Consider the following 26,804-nt stretch of genomic DNA (forward strand, 5'->3'; position numbering starts at 1 on the left):
CGTGTGTTTCAGGCCCACAGCGTGTACTGTGCCCACTACTGCCATTGCCCAGTGCCAAATGAAACAACAACCAAGAGAGTATATATAATTCCTTGCAAATAAAATATATATTTATTGATAGTTTAAAAGAGTGTACAAAACACTGTCATGATAAATAGTACGAGTTTCCAAAGTTTAGGCACTGCATTTATAGCGTCCAATTACTTGTACAATCATGAATCAATATATAAAGGGAACATGGTGTGCGTGACTAAATGAACTGCGGGGTATAATAATCCCTGCTGAATAGAAACGCATATGTGTCCCAATATCTATATAATACAATATAAAGTGACTAGTGCATGATGATAGATAAAATGTGAAGTTTGTAAATACCTGTGTGGTAACGATATAGACGAAGGTACCGCTCCTCGACGCGCGTTTCGTCGTGAATGACTTTACTTACTTTTTGAAAGAACATCATTCTATTATAAACATACATGAAATGTTTTGGATTTACAAAACTCTGTGATGTCTGCCCACCCCCATTGATTGCATTGCATTGCCATCTGCCTCCACTTGTACCATCTGCCCCCATTCCGTGCTAGATTTGACACACAACACACGTGCAATAATATGCACCACATAAACTAGCAATAATCAGCACCCTTTTCAATATCCGAACAAATAATCACACTCCTGCGCTCGTCAACACCTGTAGTCTATAGGCCCACTATCACTGCCATATTTTCTCCACAACACACATGCAATAATTGTGCCCCTATTGAATGACCAAACCAACGTGCATATAACTTCATGCACAGAATTTCCATCATCCATACCGCTGAACCATTTGACCAAACACAACCCCCCTCGCCATTTGACAATCGGACACCTATTACATGACCGCACCAAAATTTAGGAAATAACCACATGCACAAAACCCCCAAGCCCACCATCTGCAACACTGTTCTTGAATATGACTACTGACATATTTCAGACTCATGCTCAATAAACAAAACTAACTGCCATGCCATTGCACCCACACCACTTTGCTGACGTCTGCAAAAACACGCCCATGCAAGTGCCATTATATGCCCACATGATAGATAGAAAGATTGTATGAAAATGTAAAGAAAGAAAGAAGGAAAAATAGAGATAGAGAGATAGAGAGAGAGACAGAACTTTCATGTCCATACCTGTTGGTGAACTTGGGCATCCAAGATGGCCACTGGGTTTGCAGGTGGAGGAGAAATGCAGGGGGAGGTTTAATTCATTCTGAGCATGCTCAAATATTAAATTTAAATGTAAACAGATCCGCTTCAGACGGAGCCATCACAAACGGATCCGTCTCCATTGACTTCAATTGTTAGTTCAGACGGATCCGTTTGGCTGCGCTTCGTCATGCGGACACCAAAACGCTGCAAACAACTTTTTGGTATCTGCATCCAGAGCGGAATGGAGGCAGAACGGAGCCAAACTGATGCATTCTGAATGGATCCTTATCCATTCAGAATGCATTGGGGCTGAACTGATCCATTTTGGGCTGCTTGTGAGAGCCTTGAAACGGATATCACAAGCGGACCCAGGAACGCCAGTGTGAAAGTAGCCTTAGCTCTGGCATGTTTTGAGCCTAACCCACCCACAATGTAAGCGGCATCAGCAGGCTCCGAAGCAGACATGGCCCTGGGAGGTATGTGTCTTCTGCTCTTTATTGCTGCGACCATCACCCTCCTTCTCAGATGTCTCCTCCTCCACACCCTGATCTGGATTCCTGGTCCTGTCCAGCACACAATTGTCATTGGAGTCCTCAGCTTCCCTGCTGCTTCTATCAGACTGTGGTATATCATGGTGGGTAATTTGCCCCATTTTCCACAGTTGTCGCCCCCAACACCATAGCTACAGGTGCCACTACTACCACCACCAACATGGCTATGCCTAGGATCTGCAGCCTCCTCCTCATCTTTCTCCTCAAGGCAGTACAAACAATGACTGCTCTCACACAGGGGCGTAGCTATAGGGGGTGCAGAGGTAGCAGTCACTACCGGGCCCGGGAGCCTGAGGGGGCCCAAAAACCCTTGTGCCACATAAGACACTGGCATTATAGAAAGTGCATGCTGGTCAATTTACACCTCTGGCTGGAGGGAAGGAGTTAGGTCAAGAATTTAGATTGAGGGGGTGCCCTCAATGTTTGCCTTTGGTAGCAGGAAGGCAATGTGCTCCCCTGCCCCTTGCCAACAAGCACTAAGGGAAGGCGGGCCCAAGCTGAACTCTTGCACCAGGGCCCATGAGCCTTTAGCTACGCCCCTCACACATATCGTCAACAGGGATATTCTCTTGACAATCTGCTATAGGGAGTGGGGGGGTTTTCTTGCCACTTCTTAGGAAAAAGCAAGGTGCCCCACTAGGAAGGGGAAGTGAAGACTGAGAAGACTCCAATGAAAGCCTTGAGCTACAAGCAGGAGGAATAGGAGGAACACTGTGGTCCCTGGCTCCATAGTATGTTGTCAGACTCCAAAGTCAGCTCCCACTGCAACTGACAGGAAGAGTGAGTCATCCAATCAAAAATCTAATTCTATTTCTCCTCAACAATCATGCTGCGTCTTTCAGAAGCCAGCAGGGACAAGTGCAGACTACTACTACTACTACTTCTGGCCAGATAGCTGATGCTGCTGCTACCCACATTGTGGATCTGGGTATTTAATTTGGAACCCTTCTCTAGCCCTGACATTTTTGGGCCTCACGGATAATGTTGTGTGCTACCCTTACCTATGTATTGATGTAACAATCACCTATATGCTGGTTTGAATATATTCAACCCCCACCCCAAAAAAAATAAAAAATTGGAATTGTGTGGAGATAAAATGAAAGGGGAATTGATTTAGGCCTAAATTCATTATCACTCACAGATAATTTGGTGCGCTACCCTGAGTATTGGTGTAGTGATCACCTATATGCTGGTTTAATTAAATTGAACAATCCTAAAAAAAAAATGGAACCATGTGGAGATAGAAATAAGCAGAAACGGACAATTAACTGCTTCCTGACCTTTGCCGTACATGTGCTGTGCATCGGGAAGTGACTTCCCCACAGCCGCCGTGCAGGTACAGCGTGCTGATTGGGCGGATGCAAGCGCTGAGCCCACCCAATCAGTGGCAGATATCCAACCGAGCCCCTGCTGTATAGGCTAGCATCGATGTTCAACACTCTGTATGCTGCGGTCAGCGCTGACCGTTTCATGTACACTAGTGTTGATCGAGCACTCAGGTGCTCTGGTGCTCGAGTAGAACACTTTGGGATGCTCGGGTGCTCTAAAGAACACCAGAGCACAATGGAAGTCAATGGCAGAACCAGAGCATTAAACCAGGCACCCCCTGCTCTGAAGAGTGGACGGTGTCTACTTCACAGGAAAAGGTCAGAAATTGATGGAAACACCACTGAAATGGTTTGGGAACAGCATGGGGAGGATGTCTGGATGCATCTTGGACTCCCAGGTCGCTGCTGGGAACGATGTTGTCCGAGTAGTACGCCACTTTTACAGACTGACAATAATGCACACAAAACCGAAGATAAAATCGATTTTAGAGGAAAAATTGTTAGGAAACATTCTTTCCTGTATATTTACTTGTATATAAAGTGCAAGTGCTGCCAAAAATTACAAGGAAGAGGCACTCCGATACAACCTGTATATCACATAATGTAGGGCCTCATTCACATTGTGGTACAATTGTTGAGGTAGTGGGAATTCTACACTCCATGCACTAAGTGAAAGGGCTTCCAAAAATTACAAGGAACCGGCACTCCAATACACCCTTTATTACACATAAAGGAGGGCATCATACACACCCTTGAAAAATGATGTGTGTATGATGCCCTCAAAAACATTAGGAGCAAGGGGCTGCTGGTGACACTCTAAAACATTAGGGGCGAGGGCCTGCTGGTGACCCTCTAAAACATTAGGGGCGAGAGCCTGCTTCTGATCTGACCATATAAAACATTAGGGGCGAGAGCCTGCTGCTGAGCTGACCCTCTAAAACATTAGGGGCTAGGGTCTGCTGCTGAGCTGACCCTCTAAAACATTAGGAGCGAGGCAGTGGCGTACCGCCAATATAGGCAGACCACGCAGCTGCTATGGGGCCCGTGGGAGGGGGGGCGGAGTGCATGGAATGCCCCGCCCTTGTCTGAACTGAAGTTATATATTTATTATTGCCGGGCATTCCATCACTATCTGATCAGACTGCCGGCCCTGCTGCGCTCTTACTATGATAGTAGTGAGAGAGTATAGCAGGGCAGGCAGGTTGCGATATCACACACTGATAACACTGCAGGCCCATCCTCTCTATCATACTGAAGTGTCAGCGCAGCCAGGGCCACCAGCAGGGAAGTTTCTATACTGTCAGAGCGGCCTGCCTGCAAGGAAGCAAGGGCCGGCTCCCAGCTACCATCACCCGCTGTTCTCTGCTGCTGGACTGCATTTAGTTTTGTTCCAGCCCCTTTTTTTCCAGCCCCTCACAGACCTCTTCCCACCAACTATCTCACCTATAGTTCATGCAGAGCTAAGAAGTTATGTCTCCCAGGGACTCCCCCAGTCCCCCATCAGTGGCATTTCAAATTTTCCCATCCCTCATCCCTCACGTACGATGTAATGTCTCTGGAGGTTAGATCAGTGCTGGAGCGTTATAAGAGGAGCAGTTATAAGAGGACAATGTACCGCCTCCATCTTTTAACCCCTCAGGTCCCACGATCAATGCTGATCGCTGCACCTGTGAGTGAAGGCAGAGGATTGCGGTTCCCTCTAATTAAAAAAAAAAGATTTATCCGTAACGGTTTCAAAAGGTTATTTATACATTGTATTTCTTTATTTGTTAGAAAATGGGTGTGACAGGGGAGGAGCCAGGGGTGGGTAATGGGAGGAGTTAGGGGGCCCAATTCTGATTCTTGCTATGGGGCCCAATGATTTATCATGTATGCCCCTGGAGCGAGGGCAGCATAATAAGCATGTTGATATGATGGAGGGGAGGAGGAGGAGGACGAGAAAAGTAAGATTAAACAATATACCCTTTTTTGTGGTGTGCATGGGAATACAGTGAATTCAGTACACCATAAAAGCCACATTTAAAGTGCCTTTATGTTCAGCCGCTTTCCTCTGGTGGAGTAGAGAAGTCAGGGGCAATCTAGGCCTTGTTCATTTTTATTGGAGTCAACTTGTCAGCATTTTTAGTTGACAGGCGGATGCGCTTATCAGCAGCACTAAATACCCGCTCTGACAATACGCTGGTGGCAGGGCAGGCCAGCAGCTCCAAGGCGTAGCGTGCCAGTTCGTGCTATGTGTCCAGCTTGGACACTCAATAGTTGTAAGGCACAGAGGGATCACTGAGGATGCTGACATGGTCTGCTACGTACTCCTTCACCATCTTCCAAAACTTTTCCCTCCTTGTGACAGTAGGCTGCGCATCAGGGTGAGGGTGCTGGCGGGGTGTCATGAAACTGTCCCAGGCCTTGGAGAGTGTTGCCCTGCCTCTGCTGGAACTGCTGTGTGTTCTCCTCATCTCCCCTCCTCGGTTGCCCAAGGAACTACGTACTCTGCCGCCAGCGTTGTAAGCTGGAAATTTTTGGAGCAATTTTTCCACAAGGAACTTCTGGTATTGCACCATTTTGCTAGTCTTCTCCACCAGAGGAATGAGAGATGAGAAGTTCTCTTTGTAGCGGGGGTCGAGAAGGGTGAACAACCAGTAATTCGTGTTGGCCAAAATGCGTATAGCGCGCGGGTTGTGGGAAAGGCAGCCTAACATGAAGTCAGCCATGTGTGCCAGAGTCCCAACAGACAAGACTTCGCTGTCCTCATCAGGAGGATGACTCTCAATCTCCTCATCCTCTTCCTCCTCTTCGGCCCATCCACGCTAAACAGATGGAATAAACCTGCTGTGGGTACTACCCTCTGTAGCAGAGTCAACCGTTTCCTGCTACTCCTCCTCATCATCATCATCCCATTCGTGTTGAGAAGACGAACGGAGGGTGATCTGGCTATCACCCTATGTACTGTCTTCCCCCATTTCCACCTCTTCCACATGCAAAGCGTCCGCCTTCATTGTGAGCAGCGAGCGTTTCAGTAGACACAGAAGTTGGATGGTGACGCTGATAACAGCGGCATCGCCGCTCACCATCTGTGTTGATTCCTCAAAGTTTCTTAAAACCTGAAGTGGATGTGCTAGCTGATGGTGCTTGCGAAGGTCCAGGTGCCAGCACATAACACAGGGAAAGAGGAGGCAGTGGTGTGACCCGCAGACACTGATTGTGGACCCACGCATTCGGCCCACCTATTAGGGTGCTTAGATGCCATGTAGCAGATCATGCAGATGGTGGTGAGGTTGCCCCTGCTTATTTTGGTATGGCACAGCTTGCAAATGACAATTCTTTTATCGTCCGCACTTTCCTCAAAAAAGCGCCAGACTGCGGAACACCTACACCTTGTCAAGGGAGATTGCCACAAGGGGGTGCTCCGGGGAACAGTTGTGGGCCTGTTTGGTGTGGCCCTTCTTCTCCCTTTTGCCACCCCACTGCCTCTTCCAGGCTGTTGCGGTGCTGCGGATCCCTCCCTCTTTGTACTGCTGTCCTCGCTCGGCTTGCCACCTTCCCAGGTTGGGTCAGTGATTTCATTGTCCACCACCTCCTCTTCCACTTCCTCACTCTGGTTATCCTCCTGACTTGTTGACTTAATAAGAACCTCACTTATTGACAACTGTGTCTCATCCTCATCATGAACCTCTTGATACAGTAATTGCAGTTGACCTATTGGCAACTGTGTCTCATCATCATAATCTACCTCGTGAAACACTAATTGCCATTCCCCACCGTCATCATTTTCTGACTGTGGATGCTCAAGAGTTTGGGAATCAGTGCACAAGATCTCCTCATGTCCCTCTTCAAGCAGACTTGGCGAGAGGGCCAAATCAAGAAATGGCGATGAAAAGAGCTCCTCGGAAAATCCAAGTGTGGGATCACTTGTTTGCCAAGACTCTCCATGTTGGGAGGAAGGAGGGTCAGGGTGAGGATTCTGTTGACCAGACTCGTGGCTACTGAGACTGCACTTTGTGGAAGACAGGGTGGTGCTTAACCGACTGGAAACATTATCTGCTGCAATCCAACCGACCACCTGGTCGCACTGGTGTGACTTCAAGAGTGGTGTTCTGCGCCACACTGCAAACTGAGAGAGTTTCACCGCGCTCAGGGCCACGGCCTCTGCGTGCACCATCAGCAGCATGGCCACTTCCCCGTCCCTTAGTGCTCGCCTTGAGCATATTAAATGGTATATATGCTTTCAAGTATGTCACAAGTTTTGCAAGTGTATGTGCAAATGAATTAAACTGAATGTCACAGATATTTAGGATGTGCAAACATTATACAGGAGATCTAGCGCAGGTAATGTCGCTGTCACCAGCGGCGAAAATATTAAACTGAATGTCATTGATATTTAGGATGTGCAAACGTTATACAGGATATGTAGCGCAGGTAATATCGCTGTCACCAGTGGCAAAAAAATTAAACTGAATGTAACTGATATTTAGAATGCGCAAACGTAATACAGGAGATGCAGTGCAGGTAATGTCGCTGTCACCAGCGGCGAAACAATTGCACGCAATTTAGCGCAGGTTGCGCTAATAATATATGTCGCAGCCAGATAAAACAATAGGACTTTTGGGTCTCTAACACTTTTCACCAGTAAACCCTGCCTAAAAAAAAAAAAACAATTCCTGTCCTTACACTATCTGTCCCTACTGCTGAAGCTCTTCCTGACTAAGACTGTGCCGAACCACGTGTCATCGGGTGCTATATAGCACCCAATGAAGCGTTCCAGCCAGCCAATCACTGTAATGCCAGTAACCAACATGGCTACGGCATTACAGAAAGTGCCAGTACTACATCACACGTTTATTGGCTGCATAGCAGCCACCAAACGTGCGGGGAGGAGACTTGAGCATCACTCTCAAGCACACACGGTGTTCGGCCGAACACCGCAATGTGCCGAGCATTGCAATGCTCGAGTAAAAAAGTGTTTGGCCGAGAATGCTCGCCCAACACTAATGTACACAGATTACAGAGGGAGGGGGCTTCCTCCCCATCTGGTTCCCGCGCTGTGGGGATGGGGACCCGATGGCTGGGATGGCTACGGAAGCCTGTGAGACCCAGGCCCCTGGGTCTCACAGGCAAGCAGGCTGTCAGTGTGTAACATTGGTAATACACTGACAGTCAAAGCATTACAATACACATGTATTGTAATTAGAGATGAGCGAAGTTTTCAAAAATTAGATTTGAACGCTTCGCCAAATTTTGCCCAAAAATTTGCTTTGTTGCGAATTAATTCATCACAAAGCAGCTTAAATAAGCTATATTCCGGCCTGCAGGGAGAGTGTATTTTGCGTGTACATCACTGTGGAGTGCAGAAACATGCATAACTAGTCATTTCTGGTAGTTAAACAGTTACTGTGCATCAGTATAACAAGCTGGTTTCATACAGTATATAGATGTATGCTTTATCATGCAGGCCACCAACAGTCCTAGTTAACCCTTACCTAAACCCCAAAAAAAGCATACAGCAATCTTGCAATCTTTAGTAAAAGAAAAAAAAAACAACAACGATGTGCGCCGCTGAAAGACCTGTGTCCCAATGACTCTTTCATGGAACAAAATAAGGGCATGGAGGCACTGCCAATAAAGTAGTGGAGGAAAAAAATGGTTCTTTTAAGCCATGATGTGAGATCACTGTGCTCATCACATGATATATAAGGCTACTTTCACACTAGCGTTTGACGGATCCGTTTGAAGGGCATTTCAAACGGATCCGTCAATAAACTGACTAAACGGAGCCAAACGGAAGCCATTCAGACGGATCCGTTTGTACGGATCCGTCTGTTTTACGGATCCGTTTGTCACGTTGGTTTCCGTTTTGTCATCCGTTTAGCGGATCCGTTTTGGAAGGAAAAGTATCTTTAGGTTCCATCTTCATGTATTCAGATCTATAGGGTTTTAATGCTCCTACATTTCTCCAGGGCTATCTTGTTGAAGTTCCAAAGCTGGTCCGGCTTTGATAATGGACCACACCTTTTGGACTCTTGTACATGACTACATGCACTTAAAGATGTATAGTGTTCGTTAGAGGGCCATATGTCCCTGATCGTCATTGATCGTGCGTACAGGAGTACAGAGCATCATGATGCTGACCATGTTGTGCCGCAAACTGGGCTATTGTCCCGCACTCATATGATCTATTAGTGCAAGACTATATCCCCGCGGGCAGCTCAACTTGCACAGGATGATTGTACACTATGATGCTGTGTGCTCTCGTGCGCACGATCAATGCCACTACGGGACATATGGCCCACTCACGGACCGTATGTCTCTTGGGGCATACAGTCGTGTGCAAGAGGCCTTAAAGGGGTTTTCTCATCTCATACAATGGGGGCATACCACTTTAAGATATACCTACATTGTCTTATAGGTGCGGGTCCCACGGCTGGTACCCTCACATATATTGAGAACGAAGCCAAGAAAGTAGATGAGGTCGCACTGTGCTGCCGCCCTCCATTCACTTCTATGTGAGAGGCGGGGATTAGCGCTTGGTGGTGGACATACCATGGGAAATGTGTCCTACAGCAACAGTGCTCCCCGCTCCGTTCTCGATATAGGTGCGGGTCCTACCAATGTTTACCCACACCTATCAGACAATGGGGACATATTCAAGTGAAATCCCCCCATTGTCTATGTGAATACCCCTTTAAAAACTGTATGTCCCTTGTGGTAATCACACTGGTTATATTAGCGTCATCGGGAAATCATTAAACGTTAAAATCACAATTTATTAATGAATTCCTGATGCTCATGGACCGTGACTCCCACAAGGGCTCATATGAAAGGGCACAAGATTGAACAATGAACAAGCATTTGCTTGTTCATGTGCCAATCATAGGGTCTACGATCAATAAAGAGCCAAAAGATAGCTCAATATTGATGGTCAGGTTTTAATGGATCTTACGACATTGGCACTAATGCTGTTTTGATATAAAAACTACCAAGGGTGTTATAATAAACGCACAGTAGTGAGACTAGGGTAGTTTTAATTTCAACACAGCTATAGTGCCAAGGTTCCCTGTACAGGACAATAAAACACAGACACAGTGCAGTAAAGTATAAACATTTTTTTATTTTTTTTACAGAAAATAAATAAAATAAATATAAACAAAAATTATATTTACAATTGTTCATAACGGTGAGGGGAGGTGGACTGTCGTGGGGTTGATGGTCTGGGGCTGGCAATGGTAGCCCCCCTGTCCTGGCGATCCACTGAGGTAAAACTACGGGCCACAGGAAAGGATGCAGGGCGTAATTGCGGGGTGTGGAGAAAGGAAGGGTCTGAGGAGGAGGAGGCCCGAGCATGTGTAGAGGTGGAGGGAGTTTGAAAAGAAGTAGGAGGAAAATACGGGGCAGGAGAAGAAAAAGAAGCAGAAGGAAACACATGCTCGGGGGGGTGGGAAGGGAAAGGTTGGCGGTACTGGCCACTCGTGTGGGATGGGGGGTAGGTGTGGGATGGGGGGTAGGTGTGGGATAGGGGTGGGGGTGGGGGTTGGGGGCGGTGCATGATTTCCCATGACCCGTTCTCTAGCATGATCTTGTACTCATGCAACTGCTCGGGCGTCATTGAGTCCATCAAACTGATCATGCTTAGCCCATAATGGTAGTTTGGGCTGCGTTGAAACGCCGACTCCGCCCCCTCCCAGCGGCGAATCAAGTCAGCACCAAACTCCATCTGATGTTGGGCAAAGCCTTCTAGAGCGTCGGAAACGACCTCTACAAGGTTTGCATAATCAGCTCGATTTGGCCTACCGGATCTCTGCCTGCTCACCAGGGCTCTCAAATTTTGACGAAAACCTAAGAGCCTCTGTTGAGCGGAGGGACCCGGTAGGGGACTCGGATTATCCTGAGCCGATGCATGAGGGACAGGAGGGCTGGCGCTGGCGATCCGTTCCGGTTCCGCCTCAGGAGGTTGGTCAGGCTCCCGAGTGCTGCTGGCACTTCTGTAGAAAAAAAAAAAATGAAAGTTAGGAATTGTTCTCTAAATAAAACATCCATGTTCTATGCCAGTGTTTCCCAACCAGTGTGCCTCCAGCTGTTGCAAAACTACAACTCCCAGCATGCCCGGACAGCCTTTGGCTGTGCGGGCATGCTGGGATTTGTAGTTTTGCAACAGCTGGAGGCACACTGGTTGGGAAACACTGTTCTATGCTATGTCTACCGTATACCATAGGGGGCTGGCCAAAACAGGGAAGCTAAACGCTCTGCTGTCTCAGACAGCCCCTTAAATTCAGACGGAGAGAACAGTTGTCCATCTGACTGTGGGGGGCTGGCCAAATCAGGGAAGCCAAACGCCTCGCTGTCTCAGACAGCCCCTTAAATTCAGACGGAGAGAACAGTTGTCCATCTGACTGTGGGGGGCTGGCCAAAACAGGGAAGCCAAACGCCTCGCTGTCTCAGACAGCCCCTTAAATTCAGACGGAGAGAACAGTTGTCCATCTGACTGTGGGGGGCTGGCCAAAACAGGGAAGCCAAACGCCTCGCTGTCTCAGACAGCCCCTTAAATTCAGACGGAGAGAACAGTTGTCCATCTGACTGTGGGGGGCTGGCCAAAACAGGGAAGCCAAACGCCTCGCTGTCTCAGACAGCCCCTTAAATTCAGACGGAGAGAACAGTTGTCCATCTGACTGTGGGGGGCTGGCCAAAACAGGGAAGCCAAACGCCTCGCTGTCTCAGACAGCCCCTTAAATTCAGACGGAGAGAACAGTTGTCCATCTGACTGTGGGGGGCTGGCCAAAACAGGGAAGCCAAACGCCTCGCTGTCTCAGACAGCCCCTTAAATTCAGACGGAGAGAACAGTTGTCCATCTGACTGTGGGGGGCTGGCCAAAACAGGGAAGCCAAACGCCTCGCTGTCTCAGACAGCCCCTTAAATTCAGACGGAGAGAACAGTTGTCCATCTGACTGTGGGGGGCTGGCCAAAACAGGGAAGCCAAACGCCTCGCTGTCTCAGACAGCCCCTTAAATTCAGACGGAGAGAACAGTTGTCCATCTGACTGTGGGGGGCTGGCCAAAACAGGGAAGCCAAACGCCTCGCTGTCTCAGACAGCCCCTTAAATTCAGACGGAGAGAACAGTTGTCCATCTGACTGTGGGGGGCTGGCCAAAACAGGGAAGCCAAACGCCTCGCTGTCTCAGACAGCCCCTTAAATTCAGACGGAGAGAACAGTTGTCCATCTGACTGTGGGGGGCTGGCCAAAACAGGGAAGCCAAACGCCTCGCTGTCTCAGACAGCCCCTTAAATTCAGACGGAGAGAACAGTTGTCCATCTGACTGTGGGGGGCTGGCCAAAACAGGGAAGCCAAACGCCTCGCTGTCTCAGACAGCCCCTTAAATTCAGACGGAGAGAACAGTTGTCCATCTGACTGTGGGGGGCTGGCCAAAACAGGGAAGCCAAACGCCTCGCTGTCTCAGACAGCCCCTTAAATTCAGACGGAGAGAACAGTTGTCCATCTGACTGTGGGGGGCTGGCCAAAACAGGGAAGCCAAACGCCTCGCTGTCTCAGACAGCCCCTTAAATTCAGACGGAGAGAACAGTTGTCCATCTGACTGTGGGGGGCTGGCCAAAACAGGGAAGCCAAACGCCTCGCTGTCTCAGACAGCCCCTTAAATTCAGACGGAGAGAACAGTTGTCCATCTGACTGTGGGGGGCTGGCCAAAACAGGGGAGCCAAATGCTACCCTGTCTCAGACAGCCCCTTACAGTCAGACGGAGAGAACAGTTGTCCATCTGACTGTGGGGGGGGGCTGGCCAAAACAGGGGAGCCAAACGCTCCGCTGTCTCAGACAGCCCCTTTACAATTTATTTTTTGAACAGTTGTTATAAATATTTACCTTTTCGGTGCCATCGCCCTTCGTAGGAACCCCAGGGCCGCCGTATGGATGTAGGTGGCCCCTGAGGTTCCTCCGGAGCCACTCGGGGCCTGAACCTCCTTGTTGTAATCCCTCCTGAAGCGGTCCCGGATAGATCGCCAACGCGTTGTAACCAGTTTGACTATCGAAAAAAACAATAAAAACTAAAATCAGCATGATGAAGGAAAAGAACAATATTTTAAAGTATTAAAATACATATTGTTTTACTTACCATATTTCTCCTGAGCCGCCGCATCTAGATCCCCCCAGGTCTCAAAAACTGAAGCAGAGATGTCCCTCCAGAGCCGCTGGGTACGACGATGATCCGCGTGGTGGCGGTCGGAGTGGTCCCATAATGCTGGACGCGCCTCCACCAGTCGGATGAGGAGCAGGTTATCTATGCTCGGAACCCCGAACTCCTCATCTTCCCTGGTGGAACCTACGGAACCCTGAAAAAAAGGAAATACAAAATTTAATGTAAATCCTAATACAAAATGCTAATTAAAACTACTTAATTCAATACTTACACGTCTACGACCGCCACGCTCATTCCCGCGGACTCTGGAGGCGACTGGGGGATCCTCGCTGGCGGCTCTAGGTGCAGATTGCTAAAAACAAATATTTTTTTTTTTTAGAAGACTGTACTTAAAAAAAAATATAAAATTACGATATCTATATATATATACTTACTTCTTGACAGCCCCGGTCCGGGCTTGGTCCACCTCCCCTGGACGCTGGCGATTCGGCAGGTGAGCTGGCCATTGCTGGAGAGCCCTCCGCAGATGATGATGATGAAATCTATAATAAGAGCATATACTGATTAATGCAAGGAATCAAACAGTAAAAACTCCAAGTGTTGATTTTATACTTACCGGCCACTGAATACGGCAGCGGCGCCTTCTGGGTGGGTCACTCCAGTCTATGGATGTCTTCTTTGATGACATCTGTACGCAACAGAATACCAGACAAAATGCAGATAACGTTAAAGGAACTTGTAGAGCACTATTTCCTCATATATCAACAATTTTTTTTTTTTAATACTTACTTTTTAAAATATAGATCTGGGCTTGCCCACCGCAGATAGTTTGTTTGTTTTTCTTTTTTTGGGAACGACCCTAATAATAAAATGATTAAAAAAATGAATCCGACAGGAGCCATGATCCCCCCCCCAACTGCCATAAACACCCCCAGAGACAGCAGCCCCCCACAATGACATCAGGCCCCCAGTTCCAAACAACCTTCCCACAGTGCCCTCAGCCCCCCCAATGCCAGCAGCTCCCACAGTTCCAGCCACAAACACCGCCGCAATGTCAGAAGCACCGCACAGTTCCAGCCACATACACCGCCGCAATGTCAGAAGCACCGCACAGTTCCAGCCACAAACACCGCCGCAATGTCAGAAGCACCGCACAGTTCCAGCCACAAACATCATACCATTGCCAGCAGACCCCCCCCAGTTCCAGCCACACAGCCCCCCCCCCCAGTGCCAGAAGCCCCCCATAAAGGCAGCCCACACCACCAGTGCCAGCGGCTCCCACAGTTCCAGACACACACCCCTTACCAAGTGCCAGCAGCCCCCCCACCCTAGAAATAGAGAGATAGATAGATAGATAGTAAAAAAAGAAAGATAGACAAACAGACAAAACTTCATACTTACCAGTCTCACCAAGTCGATAATCCAAAATGGCCGACGATGAGGGGGAGGGACAGGAAGTTACTGGGCATGCGCAGAGACGTGAACGTTTTCGAACGGATCCGTGTCAAAGCGGAGCCAGGACAGACGGATCCGTCTCCATTGACTTCCATTGTAAGTCTGAACGGATCCGCACGCCTCCGCACGGCCAGGCGGACATCAAAACGCTGCAAGCTGCGTTCGGGTGTCCGCCTGCTGAGCGGAACGGAGGCTGAACGCTGCCAGACTGATGCATTCTGAGCGGATCCTTATCCACTCAGAATGCATTGGGGCAGTACGGATCCGTTCGGGGCCGCTCGTGAGCCCCTTCAAACGGAGCGCACGAGCGGACACCCGAACGCTAGTGTGAAAGTAGCCTTACATGATCCATCACCATGGTGATGGACCATGTGATGAGCTCAGTGACATCACCACAGGTCCTTTGATAGGTCCTGAAGAAAGAACAGGAGACCGGCAGCTACGCGATCAATTGGAGGAGGTGAGTTAATTATATATATTTTTTTTAACCCTCAATTGACCTTCTACTAAGCATTCTGTATTAAAGAATGCTATTATTTTCCCTTATAACCATGTTATAAGGGAAAATAATAAAATTTACAGAATACTGAACCCAAATCCGAACTTCTGTGAAGAAGTCCGGGTTCGGGTCTGGCTAACAAACATGCCGATTTTTCTCACGCGCGTGCAAAACGCATTAAAACGCTTTGCACTCGGGGGGAAAAATTGTGCATGTTCCCGAAAATCCCCCCTATCTTTTCCCGCAACGCACCCGCAACGCCTGTGTGAAATCAGCCTTAGGCTCAGTTCACACCATTCATTTGATCAGTTACGGGTCAAAAACACAGAACGGGTGCAGATCTTTTTATGATACCTTATCTGGCTCCTGAATTTGGCTCACCATACAGTAACTACTGGAATCAACTAACCAAATAATTGAAGTGTGAACTCAGCCTTACAGGTCAATGTTAGCATCAGGTATAATGTATTTAACTGTGTAATGGGCGAAGATTCTACTATAGAGTTAAAGAGCTGTCTCATTTTATGCCATCTGCTGTTTCCACATAGATTGATAGATAGACTGTTCTGTGAGCCACAGATACTACTAAAGTGGGAAAGAGCTGTCTCATTTCACTGTTTGTGGGGTGTCCACATTGATTGCTAGATAATCTGCTCTGTTAACCACTGATACTACTAAAGTGGAAAAGAGCTGTTTCATTTTACCCCGTGAAGAAGTGCTTTCACACAGATAAATAGATAAACTATTTTGTTAGCCACTCATACAAGTAGTGTCCCAGTCACAGAGTGGGGAGGGTGTCAGCAGTATGTTTGTGTTGATGTCACTGTTTATTTTTCAATTCTTGTGATCCATCAGGAGAACAACCCAATAAAAAAAAACAGATCCTGTCTTTTGAGCATCCACCTTCACAAAGTCAGTATTTGGTTAGTAATTGATCAGTATTTGTAAGGCAAAAACAGAAGTGACCCAAAACAAAGATGACCTGGCTTCAAGTGTTAAGCGAGCATGCTCGTCCGAATACCTGTTTGGCTCAAGCATCGCTATGCTCGGCACAAGGTGATACTCGGTCGAGTACCGCATGTGCTCAAGCGCAATGCTTGAGTCTCTTCCCCGTACAATTTGCGGCTACTAAGCAGCCAATAAATGTGCAGGTAAGTACTGCCCTCACTGTAATGCCAGTAGCCATGTTGGCTACTGGCATTACAGTGATTGACTGGCCAGAACGCATCATTGGGTGCTATATAGCACCCGATGACACGTGTTAGGCTCATTCTAAGTCAGGGAGAGCTGAGCATAAGAAGGGACAGAGTGTAGGGAGTGTAATTTCTACAAAAACGTTTCATAGACCCAAACATCCTTGTAAGGACTATTGTGTGTGACAGCAGCAATATATGTTTGTAGTGCAACCTGTTCTAAATTGCTAAGTGTTAGAGAGAGCTGTGCATAGGAAGGGACAGACAGTGTAGGGAGTGTAATAGGAAGATTTTTATACAAAAAACTTTTCAGAGAACCAAAAGTCCTTTTAAGGACAGCAGCAATATATATTTTTAGCGCATCCTGCGCAAAAAACCATGTAATAGGCCGCTACGGACAGTTAAATTATTTGCGCTACATCTCCTGTGTAAATTGTGCGCATCCCTAAAATATCAGTGACATCCAGTGCATTTTTTCCATAGACGGTGTCCCCTGCGGACAGTAAAATTCTCTGCACCACATCTCCTGTTTAAAGTGTGCGCATCCCTAAAATATCAGTGACATCCAGTAGACTTTTTCCGTAGACACTGCGAACTGAGACATTACCTGTGGTACCTGTCCTGTATAACGTTTCCTCATCACAAGTGGCCGTAATGCTGATGGTGCATGCAGAGGCCGTTGCCCTGGGCACAGAGAATCAGTGCCTGCTGCCAGAGCACAAGAAAAACAATCATCCAAGATACCTAGCTTCATGTCCCAGTTTGCAGGGAGGCGTAGGACACCACTCTTGAAGTCAAACCAGTGCGACCAGGTGGTCGGTTGGATTGCAGCAGATAATGCTTCCAGTCGGTTAAGCACCACCAGTCTAAGTAGCCACGAGTCTGGTCAACACAATCCTCACCCTGATCCTCCCTCCCACCATTTACAGTCGGGCCAAACAAGTGATCCCACACTTGGATATTCTGAGGACTTGATTTGGCCCTCTCGCCAAGCACGCTTGAAGAGGGACATGAGATCTTGTGCCCTAATTCCCAACCTCTTGAACATTCACAGTCACAAGAACACGACAGTGGGGAACGGCAATTAGTGTTTAATGAGGTGGATGATGATGAGACACAGTTTCCAATGAGTCAACCGCAATTACTGTCTCAAGAGGTTGATGAAGAGGATGAGAGACAGTTGTCAATCACTGAGGTTTTGGTTAGGTAAACAAATCAGGAGGATGATCAGAGTGAGGTAGTGGAAGAGGAGGTGGTGGATGATGAGGTCACTGACCCAACCTGGGAAGGTGGAGAGCCGAGCGAGGACAGCAGTAGAGAGGGGAAGGGATCTGCAGCACCGCATCAGGCTGGAAGAGGCAGTGGGGTGGCAAAAGGGAGAAGGTGGGCAACACCACACTGGCCTGCAACTGTTCCACGGAGCAACTCCTTGCGGAAATCTCCCTTGCCAAGGGGTGGATGTTCCGCAGTATGGTGCTTTTCTGAGGAAAGTGCGGACGAAAAAAGAATAGTAGTTTGCAACCTGTGCTATATGAAAATGAGCCTGGGCATGAACAGTAGCAACCTCATCACCACCTGCATGATCCGCCACATGGTATCCAAGCACCGTAATAAGTGGGACGAACACCTGGGTCCACAATCTGTGTCTGCGGGTCACATCACTGCCTCCTCTTCCCCTGTGTTACGTGCTGGCCAATACACTGTCGAAAGCGCAGGCTCGGATGCATCCCGCCCTGCACCTGGACCTTCTCAAGCACCATCAGTGACCATATTCACTTCCGTGTCCCGGCGCAGCGTACAAATGTCCTTAACCCAGGCATTTGAACGCAAGCGCAAATACCCAGCCATCCACCCACAGGCCATAGCACTAAATGCGCAACTTTCCAAATTACTGGCCCTGGAAATGTTGTCATTTAGGCTTGTGGATACTGATGCCTTCCGCAGCCTGATGTCGGCGGCCGTGCCTCATTACTCAGTCCTAAGCTGCCGCTATTTTTCCTGGTGTGCCATGCCCGCCTTACACCAACATGTGTCCCGTAACATCACACGTGCCCTGACCAACGCAGTTACTGGGAAGGTCCACTTAACCACGGACACATGGATATGGAGAAGGGCATTCGGCCAGGGACGCTACATTTCCCTGACGGCACACTGGGTGAATATTGTGGAGGCCGGGATCGAGTCATACCCTGGGATGGCACAGGTTCTACCAACACCAAGGATTGCGAGCCCTACGTCGATCAGGGTTTCCGCCAGCACCTACATTAGTGGCTCCAACCCCCACTTCTCCTCCTTTGCTTCCGCTATTCACAAGCGTGGGCATAGATGTCTGGTCTCTTTGAGGTTTTAAAAAACTTTGAGAAATCAACACAGATGGTGAGTGGCGATAATGCTATCATCAGCTTAACCATCCCACTTCTGTGTCTACTCAAACGCTCGCTGTTCACAATTAAGGTCAACTCTTTGCATGTGGAATAGGTGGAAATGGGGGAAGACATTACACAGGGTGATAGCCAGACCACCCTCCGTTCGTCTTCTCAGCGCGAATTGGACGATGAAGAGGAGGAGGAGGAGAAGGAGACGGTTGCTTCCGCTACAGAGGGTAGTACCCATGGAAGTTTAATTACATCTGTTCAGCGTGGGTGGGCAGAAGAGGAGGAAGAGGATGAGGAGATTGAGAGTCATCCTCCTGATGACGACAGCGAAGTATTGCCTGTTGGTACTCTGACACTTATGGCTGACTTCATGTTAGGCTGCCTTTCCCACGACCCGCGCGTTATACGCATTTTAGATAACACGGATTACTGGTTGTTCACTCTTCTCGACCCCCGCTACAAAGAGAACTTCTCATCTCTAATACCTCTGGTGGAGAGGATGAGCAAAACGCTGCAATACCAGGAGATCCTTGTTGAAAACAACGCTGGCGGCAGAGTTTGTAGTTTCTTGGCCAGCCGAGGAGGGGAGACAAGGGGAACACACAGCAATTCCAACAGGGGCAGGGAAACACTCTCCAAAGCCTGGGAAAGTTTCATGACACCCTCACCCTGATGCGCGGCCTTGTGTCACAAGGAGGGAAAAATTTTGGAAGCTGGTGTAGGAGTACATAGCAGACCGTGTCAGCATCCTTAATGATCCCTCAGTGCCTTACAACTACTGGGTGCCCAAGCTGGACACGTGGCATGAAATGGCGCTCTACGCTTTGGAGGTGCTGGCCTGCCCTGCCACCAGCGTTTTGTCTGAGCGGGTATTTAGTGCTGCTGGTGGCATTATAACAGATAAGCGTATCCGCCTGTCAACTGAAATTGCTGACAGGTTGAACAAGGCCTGGATTGACCATGAGTTCTCGACTCCACAAGAGGAAAGCGGCTGAACATAAAGGCACTTTAAATGTGTTGCTTATAATGTACTGAATACACTGTATTCCCATGCAACCCTTCCACCACAAACAAGGGTATATGGTTGAATCTTCCTATTCTCATCCTCCTCCTCCTCTTCCATCATACCAACATGCTTATTTGCATATTTGTCCTTTGCATAAAATGTTTTACAGGGTCAGCTCACATGCAGGCCCTCACATATAATTTTTTAGAGGGTCAGCTCAGATGCAGGCCCTTGCATATCATTTTTTAGATGGTCAGCTCAGCTGCAGGCCCTCGCATATAATTTTTTAGAGGGTCAGCTCACCAGCAGGCCCTCACCTACAATATTTTACAGGGTCAGCTCATCTGCAGGCCTTCACCTACAATCTTTTACTGGGTCAGCTCATCTGCAGGCCCTCACCTAATTATACCTAATAGGTAATTTTTGCGCATGCTGCCTTGCTTGGATGTGGTAGCCGTAGCTGTTTCTCAGGCTCCCTCTCCGGAATCGAACCATGATTCCCCCGTTACTCATGGTCTACATGGTTTGAGCTGAAAATAACATTGAAAGTTGATAGGGAAGACATCCGAATGGATCGTCGCCGTCACTGGAACTTGCGATCGTCCCCAGGTTATCTAGAGTCTTCAAAGCGGCAGCAGGCCCTCGCCCATAATGTTTTAGATGGTCAGATCAGCAGGCCCTTGCTCCAAATGTTTTTGAGGGTCACCAGCATCCCATCTATCATAATTTTTCAAGGCTGTGTATGATGCCCTCCTTTATGTGTAACAATGGGTGTATTGGAGTGCCGGTTCCTTGTAATTTTTGGTAGACCTTTCACTTAGTGTGTGTAGGAGTCCCACTACATGAACCACAATGTGAATGAGGCCCTCCTTTATGTAATATACAGGTTGTATCGGAGTGCCTCTTCCTTGTAATTTTTTTCAGCACTTGCACTTTATATACAAGTAAATATAAAGGAAAGAATGTTTCCTATAAATTTTTCCTCTAAAATAGATTTTTTTCTTCGGTTTTGTGCATGTTATCGTCAGTCTGTAAAAGTGGCGTACTATTCGGACAACATAGTTCCCAGCATCCACTCCCTGTGCTGTTCCAGAACAATTTCTGACATTTTCCTATGAACCAGGCACCCTCCCCTCTTCAGAGCAGGGGGTACCTGGTTTAATACTCGGGTTCTCCCATTGACTTCCATTATACTCTGGTGCTCGGTCGACCACCCGAACATCCTGATGTCTTCAGCCCGAGCCCACCACTTCTGGCTTCCCAATTATGATCAAATCCTGATGCACAATACTGATTGTGTGACAGATGCCTTAAAGATGTTCCAAAGACAGGATCAGTTGTGTTTTCCATTTTGCTTTTTTTCTGAAGTACATGGCTAGAAGTAACAGGCCATATTTCTCAATGTTCTGGTGCGGCAGCACACTGCAGTCAGAATATTAATGCCAGAATAATCTACTCTGATGTATCAGGCACTGGTGTGTGGACATCCTAGCTGATCCATGCCTGATTCCTCTTTAGAAAGGTTAATCTCTCAACATTTTGTGTTGAAAGGCGAGTTCTCTATGGGGTAGCTATGCCTCCCACTGCACTAAACATGCAGTCTGATGCCATACTACTGGCCAGGCAGGAAAGCTTGAAGTGGGCACACTTAGCTAGTTGCAGCCACAAATCAAGTCATGTTGGCCATTAGTCCAGGTGATCTTTCTTCTGGAGTGACAGGGCACATTTCAAGTATGCCACCACCTGCTGGTTCAGGTTCTGCTCCATGTCCAGCTGCTGCTGGCTGGTTTCTACAGTAGGCGGGTGAAGAACCGTGCTCATCAGAGACTCAAAACTCAAGTTGCTGCTGATGGAGCTGGTGCAGCTCCTATAACCCACCCCTACCCCTCCTCCAGCTGTCATGGCAGTGGAGTGTGAGTGCAGAGGTTCCCCCCGGTCAGACATTTGTGAGTATGGGCGATTGTGCTCATAGAAAGCAACCAATGGACTACATAGGCTGTCTCGATAGTAGTTAAGTTTATCATCCCTCTCAGCAGGTGGAAAAAAGGTCTCCACTTTAGCCTTGTAGTGAGGGTCTAACATCATGGAGAGCCAGTAGTTATCTCTCTGCCAAATGGTAAGAATTCATCTGTCACTACATAAGCAACTCGTCATGCATGTGGCCATTTGCGCAAGGAAATTGCAGGGACTCCCTGCCTCCATCTCCACTGCATACTGCCATGGTCTGTTGGGGTCATCTGTCTGGTCTTCCTCATCGCCTTCCAGCTTCTCATGCTCCTCCTGTTCCTCTCCTGTCGCTTGGGAAGATAAACTACCTATTTCTGAATACAATTCCTGGACATTAATGTCCTCCTCCACCAATTCAGCCCCCACAGGGCTCAGGTGGCTGTGATATGTAGGTTCCACATCTTCTGGCTAGCCAGATTTATCAGCATGTGCTCCAGAATGTGAAGAAGTGGAATGACATAATTCATCCCGAAGTCCTGGCCACTGACAAATAAAGTGGCCTTCTCACAGGGCCTGAGCAAACAGCTGGTGTCACTCATATGCTGCCACTGACTAATGTCAAAGTTACACAGGGGAGTACCCCTGTCCTCCTGCATCATCAAGAAATCGTTCACGGCCTTACTCTGCTCATATAGTTGATACAACATGTGGAAGGTGGAGTTCCAACATGTGGATACGTCACATATGAGGTGATGTTGGAGAACACCATTCTGCCTTCGCTGCTCAAGCAGTAAGTATTTTGCACGGTAAGAGTGACTGAAGTTCATGCACAGTTTCCATTACATTTTCAAGACATCTTGCAGTTAGGTGGAAGATTTCAGGAAATGGGTTACAACCAGATTAAAGAAGTATGCCATGCAGGGCGCATGGTTCAGCCCTCTTTGATGCAGCACCAACAGAATTTTCTTCCCTTTATTGGAGACCATGCTTCCGATCTTAAATTTGCAAGAAGCCATCCAGGATTCTATTTCTTGATTAAGGATGCAGAGCATATCCTCCCCGGTGTGACTCAGTTCTCCCAAGCTGGCCAGGTGCTGAACAGTGTGACATCGCTGTGCTCTGCATAGTTGGTCTGCTAGAGGACCACTCCGAACTGGACCTAGGTGGAGGCTGTGAACAAGTTGGAGGATGAGCAGGACATTGGTTCCGGAATCACAGCATGAGAACACCTGACCAAGTTGCTTGTGTGCCTGGGCAGGAACCACGTTTACCCAGTGGGCCATAAAGGACATACAGTATCTCACATAAGTGAGTACACCCCTCACATTTTTGTAAATATTTTGTTATAGCTTTTCATGGGACTGAAGATATAACACTTTGATACAATGTAAAGTAGTCAGTGTACAGCTTGTATAACAGTGTACTTTTGGTGTGCCCTCAAAATAATTCATCAAACAGCCATCAATGTCTAAACCACTGGCAACAAAGTGAAAATGCCCAAATTATTCCCAAAATGTCAATATTTTGTGTGGTCACCATTATTTTCCAGCACTGCCTTAACTCTCTTGGGTATGGAGTTCACTAGAGCTTCACAAGTTGCCATTGGAATCCTCTTCCACTCCTCCATCATGACATCACAGAGCTGTTGGATGTTAGAGACTAGTGTTGATCGCAAATATTCTAATCTCAAATTTTTATTGCAAATATCAGCACTTCGAGGATTCGCGAAGATGTAGAGTATAGTGCTATATCTTCGTAATCACAAATATTCTAGATTTTTTTTCATCAGTACCCTCACTGCTTCTTGCTTGTGGGCCAATATCTTTATCTGAGCTTAGCAACATCACTAGCAACCAATAGGAAAGTTGCCTACCCCTTACTATATAAGAAACTTCCCAGAAGCCATTCTCTGCTGTTTTTTGCAGTTCATTGCAGTGTCATTGCTGTGCTCTGTGCTTTGCTGAGTTATCTGGATCCTTATTCAATTACATTAGCTAGTTAGCTCATATATATTATACAGATAGTTAGTGGGAAATAGTCAGTGTAGGTTACATAGTGATATAGTGTAGCTGCAGCTCCAGTGCAGGGTGTTAGGTAGTGTGATAGGAATTTCTGTACTGTGCATTTTCTCCAGTCTCAGGAAACTTCTAGCAGCTTGTAAAATGTAGCAAAAGTGAGCCACGCCTGTATTGCTCGCGTAATATGCGCATATTACATTGCCGATTTTCCCAATCAAGAAAATAATGCCTGGAGATCACGAATTCTAGAATTTGCGAATATTAGACCAAAAATTTGAGAAATATCGCAAAAACTAATATTACCGTAATAGGGGGCAAATGATGTATGCGTGTTATACGCCGATATTCATTGCGGCCCGGCAAAGATGCAGCATCACAGACTGCGCTGTATGAGCCGGGAGAGAGGAGGGGCTGGAGTCCGTAACTAGGGGCGGGGCCCGGTGCAGTCACTGTACTCTTACACCGGGCCCCGCCGCTCACCAAAGTATTTATAAACTTGAATCCTTATCCTGTTATTAAGCTGCCCTCTCCCATGTTCCCATGTCCCCCCTGTATCCCCATAGCACTTACTTAAGCTTCAATAGCAGGCAGAGCGGACGGCAGCAGTAACGTCACTCACTGACGTTGAGCGCCTGCTCCGCCCCCTTTATGAATGAAGCAGGCGGAGCAGACGCGCGACGTCAGTGAGTGACGTTACTGGTGCCGTCCGCCCTGCCTGCTATGGAAGCGTGTGAATCGTAAGTGCTGTGGGGATACAGGGGAACATGGGAGAGGGCAGCGTTAGTTCAACTTAATAACAGGATAAGGATTCACATTTATAAATACTTCGGTGAGCGGCGGGGCCCGGTGTATTGGGGGACACTGTTATGAGGGGGATCTGTGGATGACATATAGCAGTGTCATCCACAGATCCCCCCATAACAGTTCCATCCACAGATCCCCCCACCCCATAGCAGTACCATCCACAGATATCCCACCCCATAGCAGTACCATCCACAGATATCCCACCCCATAACAATGCCATCCACAGATCCCCCATAACATAATTTTGCTTCAAAGTTCTTTATTTGAAATTTAATTTTTTTTCCCTGAAATTTCCCTTAAAATGAAGGTGCGTGTTATACGCCTGTGCGTGTTATACGCCGATAAATACGGTACCTATGCAGCTCATCACAATGAGAGACCTTGCACTCCTCCACGTTCCATTTGAGGGTGCCCCACAGATGCTGAATAGGGTTTAGGTCTGGAGACATGCTTGGCCAGTTCAGCACCTTTACCCTCAGTTTCTTGCAGGACTCCCCTGCATAACGGAAACGGGACAGATCCGTTATGCAGGCCATAGACTTCTATTATGACTGAATGAATAACGGAATGTCTGTAAATGCATTCCGTCATAGAATTGCGTTATGGTCCATGGTAACGGCATCCATAACGCAATTCTGCTTTTACCACCAAACAAAGCGCAAAAGAATTCCTAAATATGAAATTCGCTCATCTCTAGTTGTTATCATGTTGGAATACTGCCAGTTTTTGAAGGGAGAGGATCATTCTCTGCTTCAGTATGTAACAGTACATGTTGGCATTCATGGTTCCCTCAATGAACTGTAGCTCCCTACAGCCAGCAGCACTCATGCAGCCCCAAACCATGATACTCCCGCCACCATGCTTGACTGTAGGCAACATACATTTGTCTTTGTTCTCCTCACCTAGTTGCCGCCACACACGCTTGACACCATCTGAACCAAATAAGTTTATATTGGTCTCATCAGACCACACGACATGGATCCAGTAATCCATGTCCTTAGTCTGCTTGTCTTCAGAAAACTGTTTACAGGCTTTCTTGTGTAACATATAAGAGGCTTCCTTCTGAGATGACAGCCATGCAGACCAATTTGATGTAGTGTGTGGCGTATGTTTTGAGCACTGATAGTGATGAGCGGGAGGTGCTATATTCGATTTCACGAATATTCGATTGAATATTCGTCTTATATTCGTCAAAATCGAATATTCGTCATTATTCCATTTATCGCAAATAATATACGATTTAATTATTAGTGTATTGCGATTTTTCTTTTGACAGTATAAGGCAACGTTCCTATGGCTAAGCTAATATTTGTATTTTAAGAATATTCATAATATTGCTCTAACTTCGTCTTTTAGAATATTACGAATATTCTAAAAGACGAAGTTAGAGCAATGTTACAAATATTTGTACAATACACATATAGACTGTAATTTTGCTAATATAGTGCTATAATCTTTTAATTTTTTGTCAAATTTTTTTGGCCTCTTCTGAACTTCAGTTTTGGAAAATATGTACACTATTAAAAAAATTACTATAGCACTATATTAGCTAAATTGCAGTCTATATGTGTATATTACGAATATTCTAAAAGACGAAGTTATAGCAATATAGTGAATATTCGTAAAATACACATATAGACTGTAATTTAGCTAATATAGTGCTATAGTATTTTTTTTTTATAGTGTGAATTTTCTTCCCAAATATGAAGCTCAGTAGAGAAAAAAAATTAGACCAAAAGAAAATACTATAGTACTATATTAGCTCATTTACAGTCTATTTCTGTATTTTACGAATATTCACTATATTGCTATAACTTTGTTTTTTAGAATATTCGTAATATTCTAATAAAAAAAGTTATAGCAATATAGCGAATATATTCGTTATTTTGAATAATCTTTTTTTTTCGATGTGTACTGCTCCCCCTACAAGCGTCCCGTCACCATGTGGGTTATATAATATACCATTGGATCTGAGTTTTTCCTGCGATCGGGAAAACTCAAATCGATGGTATATTCTAACCCACAGTTGTTCCTATGGTGACGAGGATGCTTGTCGGGGAGGAGTATGCCGAACATATGTACTAGTTGAAAAAAAAAATATTCTAAATAACGATTTTTATTTTCTCTCAAATATTTGCTATATAGAAATTAGTAGGGTGGAATCAATCGATTAATATTCGAATTCCCGATTTTTACCCGAAAATCGCAAACAACGCGATAGTCTGAATTAATTGCGTCACATGACCTGGTTTCGGTTTCACTTTGCCTCTTAGTGATCGTGGATTGGCAGTCTTCCG

The sequence above is a fragment of the Bufo bufo genome, chromosome 8 (assembly GCF_905171765.1).
Source record: "Bufo bufo chromosome 8, aBufBuf1.1, whole genome shotgun sequence".
Classification (NCBI taxonomy): Eukaryota; Metazoa; Chordata; class Amphibia; order Anura; family Bufonidae; genus Bufo; species Bufo bufo.